Raw genomic sequence first — 19901 nt, 5'->3', positions numbered from 1 at the left:
AATAAGCTTACGCCAAACGTAGTAACTTAATAATAGACTGAAGTAATACATTTGATTATTAAGATTTATTTCAATGCATATTCAGCTGAAGTTAGTTCAAGAATATTTCATAAAACTATAAAGCTTATTCCACCTGACAATCGCCCAATTAATGAATAATCATCATTCAAAAGACACTTAATCAATTATTGGCAATATACACTCCTGGAAATTGAAATAAGAACACCGTGAATTCATCGTCCCAGGAAGGGGAAACTTTATTGACACATTCCTGGGGTCAGATACATCACATGATCACACTGACAGAACCACAGGCACATAGATACAGGCAACAGAGCATTCACAATGTCGGCACTAGTACAGTGTATATCCACCTTTCGCAGCAATGCAGGCTGCTATTCTCCCATGGAGACGATCGTAGAGATGCTGGATATAGTCCTGTGGAACGGCTTGCCATGCCATTTCCACCTGGCGCCTCAGTTGGACCAGCGTTCGTGCTGGACGTGCAGACCGCGTGAGACGACGCTTCATCCAGTCCCAAACATGCTCAATGGGGGAAGGATCCGGAGATCTTGCTGGCCAGGGTAGTTGACTTACACCTTCTAGAGCACGATGGGTGGCACGGGATACATGCGGACGTGCATTGTCCTGTTGGAACAGCAAGTTCCCTTGCCGGTCTAGGAATGGTAGAACGATGGGTTCGATGACGGTTTGGATGTACCGTGCACTATTCAGTGTCCCCTCGACGATCACCAGAGGTGTACGGCCAGTGTAGGAGATCGCTCCCCACACCATGATGCCGGGTGTTGGCCCTGTGTGCCTCGGTTGTATGCAGTCCTGATTGTGGCGCTCACCTGCACGGCGCCAAACACGCATACGACCATCATTGGCACCAAGGCAGAAGCGACTCTCATCGCTGAAGACGACACGTCTCCATTCGTCCCTCCAATCACGCCTGTCGCGACACCACTGGAGGCGGGCCGCACGATGTTGGGGCGTGAGCGGAAGACGGCCTAGGGGGGTGTGGGACCGTAGCCCAGCTTCATGGAGACGGTTACGAATGGTCCTCGCCGATACCCCAGGAGCAACAGTGTCCCTAATTTGCTGGGAAGTGGCGGTGCGGTCCCCTACGGCACTGCGTAGGATCCTACGGTCCTGGCGTGCATCCGTGCGTCGCTGCGGTCCGGTCCCAGGTCGACGGGCACGTGCACCTTCCGCCGACCACTGGCGACAACATCGATGTACTGTGGAGACCTCACGCCCCACGTGTTGAGCAATTCGGCGGTACGTCCACCCGGCCTCCCGCATGCCCACTATACGCCCTCGCTCAAAGTCCGTCAACTGCACATACGGTTCACGTCCACGCTGTCGCGGCATGCTACCAGTGTTAAAGACTGCGATGGAGCTCCGTATGCCACGGCAAACTGGCTGACACTGACAGTGGCGGTGCACAAATGCTGCGCAGCTAGCGCCATTCGACGGCCAACACCGCGGTTCCTGGTGTGTCCGCTATGCCGTGCGTGTGATCATTGCTTGTACAGCCCTCTCGCAGTGTCCGGAGCAAGTATGGTGGGTCTGACACACCGGTGTCAATGTGTTTTTTTTCCATTTCCAGGAGTGTATTTCATTATCTGTTGATTAAACTGTGCGAAGTACGTAATTTTAAAGACATAATGACAGTCCATTATTCAAAATCTCGATAGATAATTATCTGTGTTGTCACCATTGCACGTAGCTGACAAATCATGAACAAAATAATTATCAAAATACTTACTGAAAGTTAACCATTAATGTTTAAGTGTAGTTAGATTGTTATTACCTTATTTTACGTGATTGCTGAGCTTGACACAGTACTTACGTAAAAGTTCCTGTTCCACCTGCTGCGCTACAAACAGGTAAACTTTATTTTTGATGCAACTATTCACGTACTTAACAGTACTGTCGCTCATCAGTTGAGCTGGCGACCGATTTTTTAATTGCTTTTACAACTTAATCATTTCTTTCGGCAAAATTTCCACTGGCAAAATTTATTTCCAAATTATTTGCATTATTTCATTTACCGATCGTTGTTGTTGTTATTGTGGTCTTCAGTCCTGAGATTGGTTTGATGCAGCTCTCCATGCTACTCTATCCTGTGCAAGCTTCTTCATCTCCCAGTACCTACTGCAGCCTACATCCTTCTGAATCTGCTTAGTGTATTCATCTCTTGGTCTCCCTCTACGATTTTTACCCTCCACGCTGCCCTCCAAGACTAAATTGGTGATCCCTCGATGTCTCAGAACATGTCCCTCCAACCGATCCCTTTTTCTAGGTAAGTTGTGCCACAAACTCCTCTTCTCCCCTATTCTATTCAATACCTCCTCATTAGTTATGTGATCTACCCATCTAATCTTCAGCATTCTTCAGTAGCACCACATTTCGGAAGTTTCTATTCTCTTCTTGTCTAAGCTATATATCGTCCAAGTTTCACTTCCATACATGGCTACACTCCATACATATACTTTCAGAAATGACTTCCTGACATTTAAATCTATACTCGATGTTAACAAATTTTTCTTCTTCAGAACCGCTTTCCTTGCCATTGCCAGTCTACATTTTATATCATCTCCACTTCGACCATCATCAGTTATTTTGCTCCCCAAATAGCAAAACTCCTGCACTACACTAAGTTCTCATTTCCTAATCTTATTCCCTCAGCATCACCGGACTTAATTCCACTACATTCCAATATCCTCGTTTTGTTTTTGTTGTGTTCATCTCATACCCTCCTTTCAAGACACTGTCCATTCCGTTCAACTGCTCTTCCAAGTCCTTTGCTGTATCTGACAGAATTACAATGTCATCGGCGAACCTCAAAGTTCTTATTTCTTCTCTGTGGATTTTAATACCTACTCCGAACTTTTCTTTTGTTTCCTTTACTGCTTGCTCAATATACAGATTGAATAACATCGGGGAGAGACTAGAACCATGTCTCACTCCCTTCCCAACCAGTGATTCCCTTTCATGTCCCTCTACTCTTACAACTGCCATCTTGTTTCTATACAAATTGTAAATAGTCTTTCGCTCCCTGTATTTTACCCCTGCCAACTTCAGAATTTGAAAGAGATTATTCCAATCAACATTGTCAAAAGCTTTCTCTAAGTCTACAAATGCTAGAAACGTAGGTTTGCCTTTCCTTAATCTTTCTCCTAAGATAAGTCGTAGGGTTAGTATTGGCTCACGTGTTCCAACAATTCTACGGAATCCAAACTGATCTTCCCCGAGATCGACTTCTACTAGTTTTTCCATTCGTCTGTAAAGAATTCGTGTTACTATTTTGCAGCTGTGACTTATTAAACTGACAGTTCGGTAATTTTCACATCTGTCAACACCTGCTTTCTTTGGGATTGGGATTATTATATTCTTCTTGAAGTCTGAGGGTATTTCGCCTGTCCCATACATCTTGCTCTCCAGATGGTTGAGTTTTGTCAGGACTGGCTCTCCCAAGGTTGTCATTAGTTGTAATGGAATGTTGTCTACTCCGGGGGCCTTGTTTCGACTCAGGTCTTTCAGTGCTCTGTCAAACTCTTCACGCAATATCATATTTCCCATTTCATCTTCATCTACATCCTCTTCCATTTCCATAATATTGTCCTCAAGTAAATCGCCCTTGTGTAGACCCTCTATATACTCCTTCCACCTTTCTGCTTTCCCTTCTTTGCTTAGAACTGGGTTTCCATCAAAGCTCTTGATATTCATGCAAGTGGTTCTCTTTCTCCAAAGGTCTCTTTAATTTTCTGTACCTAGTATCCATCTTACCCCTAGTGAGATAAGCCTCTACATCCTTACATTTGTCCTCTAGCCATGGCTGCTTAGCCATTTTGCACTTCCTGTCGATCTCATTTTTGAGACGTCTGTATTCCTTTTTGCCTGCTTCCTTTACTGCATTTTTATATTTTCTCCTTTCATCAATTAAATTCAATATCTCTTCTGTCACCCAAGGGTTTCTACTAGTCTTCATCTTTTTACCTATTTGATCCTCTGCTGCCTTCACTATTTCATCCCTCAAAGCTACCCATTGTTCTTCTACTGTATTTCTTTCCCCCATTCCTGTCAATTGTTCCCTTAAGCTGTCCCTGAAACTCTGTACAACCTCTGGTTGTTTCAGTTTATCCAGGTCCCATCTCCTTAAATTCCCACCTTTTAGCACTTTCTTCAGTTTTAATCTACAGTTCGTATTCAATAGATTGTGATCAGAGTCCACATCTGCCCCTGGAAATGTCTTACAATTTTATACCTTGTCTCCTAAATCTCTGTCTTACCATTATATAATTTATCTGATACCTTTTAGTATCTCCAGGCTTCTTCCATGTATACAACCTTCTTTTATGATTCTTGAACCAAGTGTTAGCTATTACCGATCGTTACTGAATGAAATTCTCATTCAATAACGATCAAGTTACAACGTCTCCTGTTTCCCGCGGAATAATCATTATGTACTTCGGATTCGGATGCCTTATCCCGACACGGGTCAAAATCATAATTCACGGTCATTGTTAACTTGTAATTTTGCAAATCCCGGGGAGAAAGGGGGTGTTATACCAGAACCGCTCGGCCACATCGGCCGCCTCGGGACCAAGTGTTGACACTGCGGGCGAGGTTGTGCGTATCGGTGTGGTGGGCCTGGGTGTGTCCGTCAGCGTGACGGGAAGATGCAGAAACTACAGCTTTGCTCAATGCAGGAAGCCGCAATGGGTGGCGACGCAGGAGACATGGGTGAGGCTGGCTCTAGTACTGTCAGCTATCTGAAATTATTTCAGTTGTGACGTTATGGGTCCAAGTAGTTGCTGTGGGTTGCAGTTGGAGCAGAGAACCAGTTGCCGCCCAGAAACTAAGACGGAAACTCCAGTCTTAAATGTGATGTGCTGCTCAGCTGGGCAGCTTTTAGTCAAGACAGCGACTGCGGGGAGAAGCCAAGTTGCCGATGACATCGTCTACCTGGAGGGTGAATGGTGTCTCTTCTCGGTGGCCTGCGAAGACGGCAACCGCAGCAAGGGTGTGCGAACGGTAGAGATTCGTTATTGTTGTGGAGGTGGTTAGGTTGTCCACAATGACTGCATCTACATCTTCATTTATACTCCGCAAGCCACCCAACGGTGTGTGGCGGAGGGCACCTTACGTGCCACTGTCATTACCTCCCTTTCCTGTTCCAATCGCGCATGGTTCGCGGGAAGAACGACTGCCGGAAAGCCTCCTTGCGCGCTCGAATCTCTCTAATTTTACATTCGTGATCTCCTCGGGAGGTATAAGTAGGGGCAAGCAATATATTCGATACCTCATCCAGAAACGCACCCTCTCGAAACCTGGACAGCAAGCTACACCGCGATGCAGAGGGCCTCTCTTGCAGAGTCTGCCACTCGAGTCTGCTAAACATCTCCGTAACGCTACCACGCTTACCAAATAACCCTGTGACGAAACGCGCCGCTCTTCTTTGGATCTTCTCTATCTCCTCCGTCAACCCAAGGTACGGATCCCACATTAATGAGCAATACTCAAGTATAGGTCGAACGAGTGTTTTGTAAGCAACCACCTTTGTTGATGGACTACATTTTATAAGGACTCTCCCAATGAATCGCAACCTGGTGCCCGCCTTACCAACAATTAATTTTATATGATCATTCCACTTTAAATCATTTCGCACCCATAATCCCAGATATTTTACAGAAGTAACTGCTACCAGTGTTTGTTCCGCTATCATATAATCATACAATAAAAGATCCTTCTTTCTATGTATTCGCAATTGTCTATGTTAAGGGTCAGTTGCCACTCCCTGCACCTAGTGCGTATCCGCTGAAAATCTTCCTGCTTCTCGCTACAATTTTCTAATGCTGCAACTTCTCTGTATACTACAGCATCATCCGCGAAAAGCCGCATGGAACTTCCGACACTAACTACTAGCTCATTTATATAGATTGTGAAAAGCAATTGTCCCATAACACTCCCCTGTGGCACGCCAGAGGCTACTCTCCATTGATAACAACATGCTGTGTTCTGTTTGCTAAAAACTCTTCAATCCAGCCACACAGCTGGTGAGCAACTGACGAGTTGTCAGGCTGGTTATACTGAGCAACAGTACTGAGCACAGCGAAGGCAGCCAGTTGCTGCCGTGTGAGTTTGAATCCGACACGTTTGTTACAACAGTGATACTGTATGGCGTGGCGGAAGAATGTGCTTTCGGAATTTTGTTTTTGTTTTTGGACCAAGGTAGTGTTCAACTGAGTTCAAGAAAGAGTTTCTGTATTGTGTTTTGTAATCATGCTGAAAGCATACTCAGCTACTGTAGATAGGTATATGTTTTCTAAATATAATGTTGGTATTTGTTGTCCATACAGCAGGCAGACTGGTGTAGTCCTGTTGTCTGTAGCAATAATGAGTAGCTAGTGGAGGTGTTGGTAATAGAGGTAGCTCCTTCGTGATTTTAGTCACTTGTTATACCGTGTTATTTTAATTATGGGATTATAATGTACTATGGGCTGAAATTGTGAATATTGTGATTTCTAGTCTGTGTTCTAGGTTGGTGCCCATTTGTGTGTCCTAGGAGCTGAACCAGAGTTCCACTTACCATTTGTGCTTTGGATAAGTATTTTATTTTATCGTTTATTATTTTACGAAGCCCATTTTTACATGAGAACTACTTCTGAGCAAAATACTGTTGATTTCTTGTTAACTGTCATCATTTCTATTGATATCACTGGTTTTGTGTGTTAATACACAATCCTCAAAACAAATTTTGCATCACCTCGTTTCCCAGAGTTCCGGAACATGTACAGAAAATTGGAATAGAGATCAACACAAACATCATTTCCGCCCTTTTTATTGCTCATGAAAGCCACAGATTGCTTGTTGTGCCACCGTGCAGTGAGAAATTTAGAGTTGGTGGTCCAGATTGCTGTACACACATGGGCACGTCCTCTTGCATTGATGCATGCCTGTATTCGTCGTAGCATACTATCCACAAGTTCATCAAGGCACTGTTGGTCCAGATTGTTCCACTCCACAACGGTAATTCGGCGTAGTTCCCTCAGAGTGGTTGGTGGGTCACGCCCTCCATAAACAGCCCTTTGAAATCCATCCCAGGCGTTTTCGATAGGGCTCATGTCTGGAGAACATGCTGGCCGCTCTAGTCGAGCGATATCGTTATCCTGAAGTAAGTCATTCACAAGGTATGCACGATGGGGGCATGAATTGTCGTCCATGAAGACGAATGAATCGCCAATATGCTGCCGATATGGTTGCACTATCGGTCGGAGGATGGCATTCACGCATCGTACAGTCGTTACGGCATCTTCCATGACCGCTAGCGGCGTACGTCGGCCCCCTCATAATGCCACCAAAAAAACAGCAGAGAATCTCCACCTTGCTGCACTCGCTGGACAGTGCAAGGCGTTCAGCCTGACCAGGTCGTTTCCAAACACGTTTCCGACGATTGTCTGATTGAAGGCATATGCGACACTCATTGGTGAAGAGAACGTGATGCCAATCCTGAGCGGTCCATTCGGCATGTTGTTGGCCCCATATGTAACGCGCTGCATGGAGTCTTGGTTGCAAAGATGGACCTCGCCATGGACGTCAGGAGTGACGTTGCGCATCATGCAGCCTGTTGCGCTCAGTTTGAGTCGTAACACGACGTCCTGTGACTGCACGAAAAGCATTATTCAACTTGGTGGCGTTCCTGTCAGGGTTCCTCCGAGCCATAATCCATAGGTAGCGGTCATCCACTGCAGTAGTAGCCCTTGGGCGGCCTGAGCGAGGCATGTCATCGACAGCTCCTGTCTCTCTGTCCCCCTCCATGTCCAAACAACATTACTTTGGTTCACTTCCTGGTACAAAGTAACAATGCGGACGCGATCGAACCGCCGTACTGACCGTCTATGCATGGTTCAACTATAGACAACACGAGCAGTGTACCTCCTTCCTGGTGGAATGACGAACTGATCGGTTGTCGGATCACCTCCGTCTAATAGGCGCTGCCTTTGCATGGTTGTTTACATCATTGGGCGGGTTTAGTGAGATCTCTGAACAGTCAAAGGGACTGTCTCTGTGATACAATATTCACAGTCAACGTCTATCTCCAGGAGTTCTGGGAACCGGGGTGATGCAAAACTTTTTTATGTGTGTATACCTTATTTAAATGTTTTTTGTAAAATTACTAATATTCATGTTAACGTTTGATTTTGGTAGGCTTGTGATTATTACTGTATTCATTAGAGACAGCTATTTTGTTCAAATGTTCAAATGCGTGTGAATTCCTAAGGGACCAGACTGCTGAGGTCATCGGTCCCTAGAGTTACACACTACTTAAACTAACTTATGCTAAGAGCAACACACACACCCGTGCCCGCGGGACGACTCGAACCCTCGACGGGAGGGGCCGCGTAATCCTTGACATGGCGCCTCGAACCGCGCGGCCACTCCGCACGGTGCTATTTTGTTAATTTAGGGTTAAGTGAAGTGTAACATAATTAACTGTTAATTAGGAAGAGTGTTTTGGTTAACAAGGCGTTCTTTTATAGTATTTGTCCGTATATTGTGAATAGTCAAACTGTCTTCTGAATAAAAGCAAGAGGACAAATGGAGGTAGTGCAGAAAAACAAAGTTGATTCGAATCAGTGATTGTGGTCTGTCAGCTCATAGCACTTTAGACCATTCAACCAATTACCCTAAGACACCAATAAAAACAGCAGATAATACAGTTGTAGTTGGGGAACTATTACAATAAATAATGGAAACAGCCTAAAAATAGTACAAACAGGTATCCCAAAAAATGCAGAAATACTTGTAAAATATAAAAAAACATGAAGAAAGTATTTCAAGAAAATGAAAAAAGGTTCAAGAAATTTTTGCAGCATTGGGAACAAAGAAGGAAAGGAGACAGTGAAGAAAGAGACGTCAGGCTGCAGGGGTATTCAGATAAACTCAGACTTGTTAAAAGAATGAGAGTTGAATCAAAAGAAAAAATATGGAAAGATGTTATGGAAGCTAAGACTGAAATGCAACAGAAGATTCAAGAAACTGTGACATGTCGTGACCAACAAATTCAATGTAGAGATGCAAGAATACGACATCACTATTAAAGGACTAGAAACTTAACGAACTGGATGTGAGTCTGGAGGAAGATATAATAACACAGAGGTAAGCCAGTGATCGATAAATCAAGCTGGAGATCAACCATTTACAAGAAGGTATATGAGAACAGGGGAATAAAACTGAAGAAATTGATAGAAAAGTCAATAGTGAAACTTTAACAGTGACTGAAGATTATATCATTATATTAATAAATGGTGATAATAGTTATTCCCAATCCAACCCAGGGCATAAATATAAATCAAAATGGGAATTTCGCCCAGAGATATTTATTAAGTGGTTAAAAGGACGCAGACAAAATCCACCTTCCAATAAGCAGAATGGAGGGCGGAAGGCACACATTCAGCGGGGGAGGAGGGGAGAGGGAAGGGGGGGGGGGAGTTAAGAAGAATGAAGATGGTAGTAATTACAACTTGAAGCGGAATTTCTGGAGAAATAATCCTGATCTAAGAGCAATCAAAGTGAAACAATTGAAAGTGAACTATGTTGCACATCTCTTAAAACACACTGACAGAACTCAAGTGACAAAGTGGTCCCAGAGAAGGCAAAGGAAAACACAAAGTCTTCTGCTAGTATACCAGATGGCGTTTGGTACAGTGCCAGATGGGTAAGACTTTACATCTTGTTTCAAGTTTCACTTCTCTCCAATCTTTCTTATCCCTAGATTAAGAAAATTGTCGAAATAAAAGAGTAGATTAAGCAGTGGTTGTCCAAGGATTTCAGTTAGGCGCACTTTAGTAAAACCTGTGATATGTTCAGCATGACCATATGAAATCAGTGTTGAAGAAGTTACTGAAATATCTAAGAAACCATAGCTTGGGTAAGTGTTCAACTTCAGCATATTATAAAAATAGTACTGCCAAAAAGAGTAGATGTCAGTGCCTGATCTGAAAGAAAATATGTATCAAAAAGTGGGTGAAGCTGTTTAGTGTTAGTAAAAAATTCTATGTATTCGTATCAGTTTGTATCATGAGTCGTGAAATAACAAAAGGCTATTAAAAATTGGTATGAAGTAACAGCTATAGTTATGATAAATAGGAAAACGTGTGAAATGACTATTAGTGTAGATGACTAATATGAGGTATAACGACTGTTGACGTAATGATGTCAGTGACAAGTGGAGAAGTAAAGAAACAAAAAGGAATTTTTTGTGTACTTATTGACGTGAATAAGAACGGTTCATGTACTTACAGATTGAAAGAGTAAGTATTTAAAGCGAAGATCGTATTAAGTTGGTAGATATGTGTAATGGAAATTTATATTAACTGAAATGTATATGGAATAGAGCGACTGTACAGGTTGTATGGGAATGTGCTTGTGATATGGATGGTATGGTATGAAACAAAATACAATCTCTCTCATCAACTCGCCGAAAATCCAAGTTCCTAACTGTTCACAAGTTCTGCATCTGCTCGGAGCCACCATGTGCTACTGCAAGAACAGATTTACCCACACATTATACAGCACAAACACTTAAATGGTTTCCTGTAAATGTTGTTCGCCCAGGTACCGTCGATGGGCGCCACCTCATATTCGTGCCAATATACGCAGTGTTCCACAAAAGTATATTATATAAGTCTAGGCAGGATTTGCTAAGCAGAAATCACGTACATGAACTCACTTTTTTTAAAAAAAAAGTTTCTCATTTTCAAATTGATTTCAAATAGGAACGTAGAAAAAGTGAAAGTCACAGTTCACAATAAATTAAGATCAGAGTCCAACTGTTTTTTTTTTAAGGTTCTGGAGGTGATTTAATAACGCGATTAATTGTGTGAGTTGTCTTTAGAACGCCGTTTAAGTTCCACAGTGTGTCAAACTACTATTATCGGGGGTAATAACAGTAGCCGTCCAGAAATCGTAATGACAAGGACAAGAGACTAGCGTATCGCTTCCATCAAATCCGGAAAGCAATTGCTGTTTAAGAGTCTGTAGCTGCATTTCAGTAAGTTTCCGATCGAATATTGTAAGGAAACTACATGCTGTCGAAAGTCATCACCCACAGCGGCCTACATATCTACAATCCTTCAATGGGCCAAACAACACAGAAAATGCTTCACTTGAGGCGTGTAGTGTGGTCCAACATTCTCGCGATCTTATCTCTTTTCAAATGACACGAGTTGTTGAGTTCACCTACGACCCAACGAGACGTTAAACCCGATGCGCATGAAGATGTACGAGGGATATTCGGAAAGTAAGTTCCGATCGGTTAAGAAATGGAAAACACTAGGAAAATCTAATAAAGCTTTGCACATATGTGTTCGACAGTGTCTCTAGTATGCCTGTCGGTTACATCACTTCGCTCTTTTCAGTTCTGAGCGCATGGTGAGCACATAAAGATGCGCAGAAAGTAGTATCTCCCGCCAAGTATGAAGTCCTCGTGAGAGATTTCGCCTGATGTTATGCAGCCCACATTACAGAACTGTCATATGATTCCTACTTTGTGACAATTCTCGGTCGCGATCTGCAGGGGCAATGAAAATGTTCCTGCAGCGTTTCCGGTGGGAAGTATTTGATCACCAACACTATAGCCCGTAATTGGCTCCTGTGTTTCATCTCTGCTTACATTAACTACTGGCTATGGAGACAACATTTTCGCACAGACAGCGAGCTATAGATGAGCGTAGAGAATTGGCGGTACGTATAGGCTGCTGCCTTCTATGACAAGGGTATTGGAAAGTTGGTACAACACTACGATAAATGTCTAAGTCGGAGTGGTGACTATATAGAGCAGTAGCTGGAAGCTGTAGCTAACTGTTGCAGATAAAATATTTTTGATTTTCAAAGTGGTTTCCATTTGGCGATCAATCGGAGCTTACTTTCTGAATAACCCTAGTAGTTCCGACTGGAGACAGTCCTGTGATGTCTCGAAGATGTTTTTCGTACCATGACTAAAGCCCACTCGTTCTGATCACCATAAACATGAACCAGGATGTTTATTTCAATATTCTCGCAGACAAGTCTTACCCTTTCTTCCACATATTCGTGACGGGTATGCTGTGGACACTTCCGTCTTCCAAGTTGGCAACAGCCGTGTTGTTCGAGCTACACGCATACGTTCGTGGCATAACTAACGCTCAGGCAGCGTGTAGCACCTCGAGGGGCCCGCTAAAATACCGAGTATTTGGAACATCAGGTGAAACATTCTAGTCAACCTCAATTTGGTACCTCTTTGGAATCTAATCTGCAATAAGTGGCTTCATATGGATATGGTATACCGAAAGAAAATTGTGGTCCTTCGTCGCTGAACTGAGTCCATTATCATTACATGGTATTAATATTGTATCTCCTAGTGTGATTATGTTCGTCTTAAAACTGAATAATAATAGACGGCCGAAGGAGAAATTTCGGTAATTACTAACACGGTATTGCAAAGAAAACTTACATGTCTACTACACGACAGGCGTTCAGTTAGTAATGCAACACACTGTTTCTGAAAGCAGGTTTGGTTTTATGCAGGATTCCAATAGACCATATTATTCCCACTCTTTTGGCTGCAAAACTCTATTTTTCAACATAATCCCCGTGCAATACAATGTCTTTAAGCCATCTTACTCAAAGGCTGTTTATGCTAGCATGGTACCACTCAACTGGTCGACGTCGAAGCCGATGTCTTGCTGCATCAATAAGTTATCAATCATCCACTTACTACTCGTAACGTGCAGGCAATTCCGCACAGACGGTTCTTCGTTGGTCTTCACGGTTTTCTGTGAGGGGTGAGAAATCCTGCAGGCACACACCACTGATTACCCCAACTGGTGGACGCGCGTATCAGCACTACCAACAGAGACGTCCAGCTGAGCAACGAGAAGTGTGATGGGGAACCGTTGATTACGTCGACTGAGTGTGTCCACACATTCCAACATTGCAGGAGTCACAGTTGCATGCGCGCAGCCGGCACGCGGAAAGTCAGACAAGGTTTTCGCGACCCTATTGCGATGATGACAGACACCTCGCACAACGTCTCACCGTGCTTTTGTTCACTGGCATGTCTCTGTAGATATTCTACAAGCGCCTATAAACATCTCCGATGCTCTGGTTTTCCGCGTTTTCGGTTTTCGGCTTTAGGAATCGCCACACGACAACACAACAACTTCTCCGCCTAGTCGAACATATAACACACGGCTATACAGGGGCCGTGTCCTCGGCCTCGAAAAGGCTTTCGACCGTCTCTGGCACAACGGCCTCATACACAAGCTAAGCAAAGCTAGTTTCCCGGACGGACTCGTACGTCTCATACACTCATATCTCACGAACTGGTGTTTCAACACTAACGTGCAGGATAAACAGTCAACACAACATGGTATCCAAGCTGGAGTACCCCAAGGAAGCATCCTAGAGCCCATCTCGTTCACCCTGTACATTAACGACTTCCCAGAAACACAAAACACGACGTTAGCCATATACACGGATGACACCGTCATCCTTACGTAAGATTGGAAACCGTCGAACATTAATTCACGAATACAGACAGCACTCAGAACAGCTGAGTCTTGACTGGAGCGACAGCGTATTAAAGTAAACGTCGACAAGTGCGAAGCAGTTCTGTTCACTCGTAGACCGAAACTACTGCGCAAACATTAACACAATAGACCGATAACACTGCATACACGCCCAATACGTTTCCGAGAGAAAGTCAGATACCTAGGTGTCTGGCTGGACCGGAAACTTACATGGTGGGACCACATCGAGTATGTTGCCAACAGAGAGCACGCGAGGCTTAAACAGCTCTACCCAATGCCCAACAGGGAAAGCACACAGGATAGGAGGGTGTCGAGGTCCATATATACGACACTGATTAGACCTCTGATGACGTACGCAGCTCCCGTCTGGGGATATGCAGCTCCTACACGACTGCAGATCATACAGAACAAAGTGCTACGAATCGTTAGCAACGCTCGCGCTACACACGCACCGTGGATCTTCATCAAGAATACCGCCTTGATACCCTCAAGGAAGTATTCAAAAAACACGCCACACGACTATACAGGAACACGAGACACTCGAACAATCCTTTCATCCTCACTCTGGAAAACTATGATCACAACCACAGGTGGAAGCACAAGCGGCCAAAGACACTGCTAGCTAGGGCATAGCCACCTATGGTAAACTAACATACATTAACAAGCGACAAACGTCGGCAAGCCCCTGCATATCAGCAACACTGACTGGTAACTACCACATGCTATTAGAGCCACAGCAGAGACACCGACGAGCTTCCCCACTGACGCACAAACAATTCGCCAACATCACCCTATACTGTGCATCCAATATATGACCTATCGGACACAAAAACGATAATAAATCTAACTGTTGCAGGTTGCTGACGCAGAACGAGAGCTCTAAACCGGCACCCAGTGGCAGCCTCCGACTAACACCACCGCACAACGTCAAAGGTATCGACATGCATGATACCCACTACTAACAAAGCCTACCCTTGCACGAGCTATCGCAGGCAGCAAGACATCCGCTACTGTTCTTACCACCCGACCCAACTATCGCAGAGTTTTTCTTCCCCTTGGCTCTTGCCTTGGCACTTTTTTTTCCTCTGCCCTTCAAACCGCTACCCTTCGTTCGACTTCAACCCAATCTATCTCCAGATGAGTTCGTATTAATGGTTAACCTTAACCAGACGTATGCAAACACCGCAGTACCCACATCCTGCGACACCTCACTTTTGTGAAAACTAACCCTTATGCAGAGATGGCCATCATGCCGGTGTGGGCGCGGAGGGGCTCCACCTCCATTTCAATTTTTTTTAAAAAAGGTTTTCCACCAAAACAAACACAATGACTGTTCTCTGCTTGGAATGCAATTCCGTTACAGACGCTATTTTGAATGCTATGTATACCGCCGCTACCTATTGGAATTTCATGAAACTACAGAGGCTGAAGAGGGAATATTAGACGATATACCATAACAAATTCTGCATTTTTTCAGCCGAAATTGGCATGGAAGAAAAAATGTGTTCATACTTGTTGAACGCCCCTCGTAGTCTATCAAAAGATATACAGTATCTAGTGGTCTGACCACATTCAAGCGCTCTCTTCTGCAGAAGGGAAGGAATGTGCAATATTAAAAGGCTCTTCCAAAGGTACCTTTCTGCAAGGGTTGATGCCGACGATCGAAGTTTTCATATGTGCATACGTCTTTTACTTTCTTTTTGAAAGGGTGGAGGTGCGGGGGCAGGGATGGTGCATATAACGGGCAGATAGGAATAAAAGAAGACCAGCGCTGCGATGGCAGAGAGGAATAAATAAAAACTGGCAACCGATGTGCAAGAACGAAGAGAGGCAGGGTGCGCAAGCACCTGCGTCGACAAGTGGAGTTCGGCGCCCGCCTTCGAGAAGAGAACTGCGCTCGCAGATCTTTCCCGAACCCCTGCGAGAGCCTCATACACGGCATTCGTGTCTGGAGACCCACAAAACGGTTTCCCTTCTCTGCCGTCGTAGGAAATAAATAATGGACGATGCTAAATCGTCGGTGGTGAAGAGCTTCACCGAGAGCAGAGTAGCTGTAGAGGTTGATGGGGGACGCAGGGGTGGTGGCCGGAAGTTACGGGTCAGAGGAGAGGGGGAAGATGCAGGATAGAGGAGGGAGGGTGAACGAGGGAGTGGAGGGGAGGTAAACTGTCAAGCGCTCTTGCACGGAAGATGGACGGCCGAGGTTGTCGGTAAATAATGAAGCGCAGCCAAATTTGCGTCAACACTGCATTACCGAAAGAGGCTTTCCGCGGCAATCGCGCCACGGTGGGTGGGCGGAGGGGAATGTGACGTGGGGGGAAAGGGACGGGGGGGGGGGGGGGGAGGGACCTGTAGGGAAGCAACCAAGCAAACCGGTGACTGTGTGGCACGGTCACTGCCGCTGAGAGGGTAGCCGGTTCTTCGGCGAAGCAATGAGTACGCTGGGGCGGCCAACACTGATTGCCCTCGGTTAACGCGCCTGTTACATTGATGGCGCATTATGGCGGCACCCGGTGCCTCTGAATTATTCGGAGCGCTGAGTAACGGCACCGCAGACGGGAGCCGGCGCCGTGAAATGTAGCGCGCTGCGCCGCCGTTGTCCCGTCCCACAGATGGCAGTTAAGCCCCGCAGATCAGCGGTGACCGCCCGTGCGCTCCGCTACTGCGACACGTGATCGGCCACCTCTCTCCATGCTATTGCGCTCCGCTTCTTCCTGCTCCTCATTTCAAGCGTGTGCAAATGTCATTTGGTAAAATGCAGTTTCATTATTTCAAGGCTATCAAAAAACACACAAACACGAAAAAAAAACGTGGAGGCTTACAGTGCGATCCATGAACTACTTTAATGAGTCACATCATCTGAACCAGTAATGAGAGACATTTGCAATTTTTGGAGATGATACCAGACAGCTGGAAAGATTAGATACATATATACAAACAAGGTCCTCACAGTATATGTTGAAAGTACTCTCCATGACCTCACGGAGTTCTGCAGCATAAACTTGGAGCAAATGGCACTGCCCAATCTGTTTTACTTAATGGACCTATTTTTTTCCGAGGATGTCAAGTTAATTTTGCGCTTGATGTCCCAACTGGAGCAGTTGGCAGTGGTTTACACTTGCAATTGTCCGCTGTGAGAACGCATCGCTACCTGGATTAGAATCTTTTGCCGACCGAGATGTCATCGCTTACTAGACCTGGCACTGTGGAATCGACCCGAAGACGCAAAGTAGACCTAGTTTTGATTATAGTAATATGCCTTTTACTCTGTATACTCGCTCATGTAGAAAAGTTTCTAATAATTAGAAAATACATGTATGGATGAAAGGACTTGGTGTACTTGCTAGGAATGTAACTGTGACTGGTGGTATTACTTTGTATTATAATTATTAATAAAGTGTTATCCTTGACACCTCTAACTGGGGGCGCGTAACAAATTGTTTTGAGTTTTGAGTCACCAAAGAAACTGGTTACAAGTTTCATGGAACCGTTAGAAGTGTGACACGTTGTTGAAAATAACCTTCTGCTAGTTCGACATAGAATTAAGAGTCAATGTGAAAGGATATCAACGATAAGATTCCCTGATGGTACTGCTGTCCTCAGTCAAAGTCAAGAAGAATTACAGGACCTGCTGAATGGAATGGACACTCTAATGCGTTAAGGATATGTACTGATAGTAAATGAAAGAAAGACGAAAGTAACGAGGAGTAGCAGAAAAAGAGAACAACGGGATACTTAACCGAGGCAGCAAAATAACCCAGGACGGATGGAGCAAAGATACAAAAAGCAGACTAGCAATGGCGAAAATGACATTCCCGGCAAAGAGAAGTTTACTAGTATCAAACATAGGCCTCAATTTGAGGAACAAATTTCTGAAAATGTACGTCTCGAGCACAGCATCGTATAGTAGAGAAACATGGACCGTGGGAAAATCGGAAAAGAAGAGAATCGAAGCATTTGATACAGGATGCTACAGCAGAATGTTGAAAGTTAGGTGGGCCAGTAGGATAACGAATGAGGAGGTTCTCCGCAGAATCGACGAGGAAAGGAAATATGGAAAACACTGACAAGAAGGAGGGACAGGATTGTAGAATGTCTGTTAAGATACCAGAGAATAACTTTCATGGTACTGGAGGGAGCTGTACAGGGTAAAAACTATAGAGGAAGACAGAGGTTGGAATACATCCAGCAAATAAATCACGAAGTAGGATGCAAGTGCTACCCAGAGATGAAAAGGTTCGTGGCGGGTCTCATGAAACCATTCAGAAAACAGATATATATATATTTTTTTTTTTCAACGTGTGCTGCACAAAAGTACAAAAATATTGCCTTATAAACTGTAGTGTCTATGGCCGTGTCAAAGAAAATGTGGTCAACAATGCTGGAAGCTGACGTCGGACACTACACTCCTTGCTTTTCATCATGCAGTGATATTCCATGGATGAAACAAGGGTTTACACCAGCCCAGTATTTTGCTGTTGTGTGTTTTGATGTAATCTTACAAATGGAACAATGCCTCATACGTAAATCAAGTTGTCTAGAGAAAGTGTGCACGTTGAATAACAAACCCTGAAACCATCGACAGTAAAGCATTGTTTCCTCATGTTCTATGTTTAGCAATGTTTGCATCATATGCGCTCTCTGAGGTCGCAATGCCGATTTCTTCGCAGCCTCTCTGACATGTGCCTTAACAAGTGCCCCTCTGTTGGCTAAACTGACGCAACAATTTCCTCAGAATGTTGTCCAAGGGTGTCGGTTACGCAGTCAGTGAGAGAGCAACTAGAGTTCTTGCTGTTAATAAGGCGAGTACACCGTTCGTTTGTTATATACTTTTACGAGATTCTAACAGGAGCGACTTATATTTGCAGATACCAGTGTAGTTAGTGGTTTATTTTTGTAATTTCTTGCGTGTTTGAGTGCTTAGCAGGCACAACCTTTTATTTTAATAATAGTGTAGGGTACAGTACCGCCGTTGTTATCGACCCTTATATCTACATCTTAACGTACAGGATTTTGTTTGTTTTGGTTGGCACAGCTCAGTGTCGTTTGGGCCATCAGTGAGAGAACAACTCGAGCTCCAGCTGCTAATAAGCTGAGTACACCGTCCGTTTATTGCATATTTTTACGAGCTTCAAACAAGAGCGACTTCAGTAATAGATAGGAACTGTGATTGCTGTGTACAGATGCTAGCTGAGTTGGTGACCCTTCGCTCAGAGCTCCAGGCGCTGTTGGCTTCTGTCACAGCTTGAGGCTGCTGCCAAGGGGCATCACTGTGGAGGGTTGGACGTGGGGATGCGAGGGACGTCGAGCCTGTCCCACGTGTTCCCCGATCTGTCCACCGCTGTGGCAGCCCCGGGTACTCCCTGCACTGAGGATGACCCCTCACCTGTGGTGGAGTGGGAGATCATTCCCAAGTCCGGCAGGCAGCGAAAGACTTCCGTAGGACCTTCCCCAGTTCGTTTGACGAACAGGTTTTGGATGTTATCTGTGGCTGACGAAGTCTCTGAGCCGGATGCAGTCGTTCACCCTGTTCCACAGGGAGCTTCTCGGCCCGCAAGGTCTGGGCATTCACAGAGGATGAGTCTGTTGGTAGTTGGGAGCTCCAGCGTCAGGCTCGTAATAGGGTCCCTCAGGAACTTGGCTGTCAATTAGGGGAAGGAAGCCAGTGTGCGCTCCGTGTGCATACCGGGGGGGGGGGGGAGTCATTCCAGATGTGGAAAGGGTGCTTCCGGATGCCACGAAGAGTACAGGGTGCAACCAACTGCAGGTGGTAGCTCATGTCGGTACCCGTGACGTGTGTCTCTTTGAATTGGAAGAGATTCTCTCTGGTTTCGGGCGACTAGCGGAAATGGTAAAGACTGCCAGTCTTGCTTACGAGATTAAGGCGGGGCTCACAATCTGCAGCATCGTCCTTTCGTGCAGAGCCGAGTGGAGGGAATCAGAGACTCAGGCGGTTCTGTGACCGTGTAGGCTGCAGATTCCTTGACTTGCGCGATCGGGTGGTGGGTTTCCGGGCCCCGCTTAGTAGGTAAGGAGTCCATTAGACACAGGCAGCAGCTACACGGTTATCGGGGGCTGTGTGGAAGGGACTGACTGGTTTTTTAGGTTAGAGGGTCTCAGGAAACCATAGAAAGGGCATCAGTCTAAAAGAGGCCAGGTAAAACAGAGTAAGCTAGTTGTAGAATCGATCGGTATTGTAATTATAAATTGTCGTATTGGTGTTGAGAAGGAAACAAAGTTCCAAGCCCTAACAGAAAGCACAAAAGCTCAAATAGTTATAGGTACAGAAAGCTCACTAAAGCTGGAAATAAGTTTTGC

This window comes from Schistocerca gregaria, chromosome 2 (assembly GCF_023897955.1).
Source record: "Schistocerca gregaria isolate iqSchGreg1 chromosome 2, iqSchGreg1.2, whole genome shotgun sequence".
In the NCBI taxonomy this organism is placed as follows: domain Eukaryota; kingdom Metazoa; phylum Arthropoda; class Insecta; order Orthoptera; family Acrididae; genus Schistocerca; species Schistocerca gregaria.
This window is presented reverse-complemented; position numbering follows the sequence as displayed.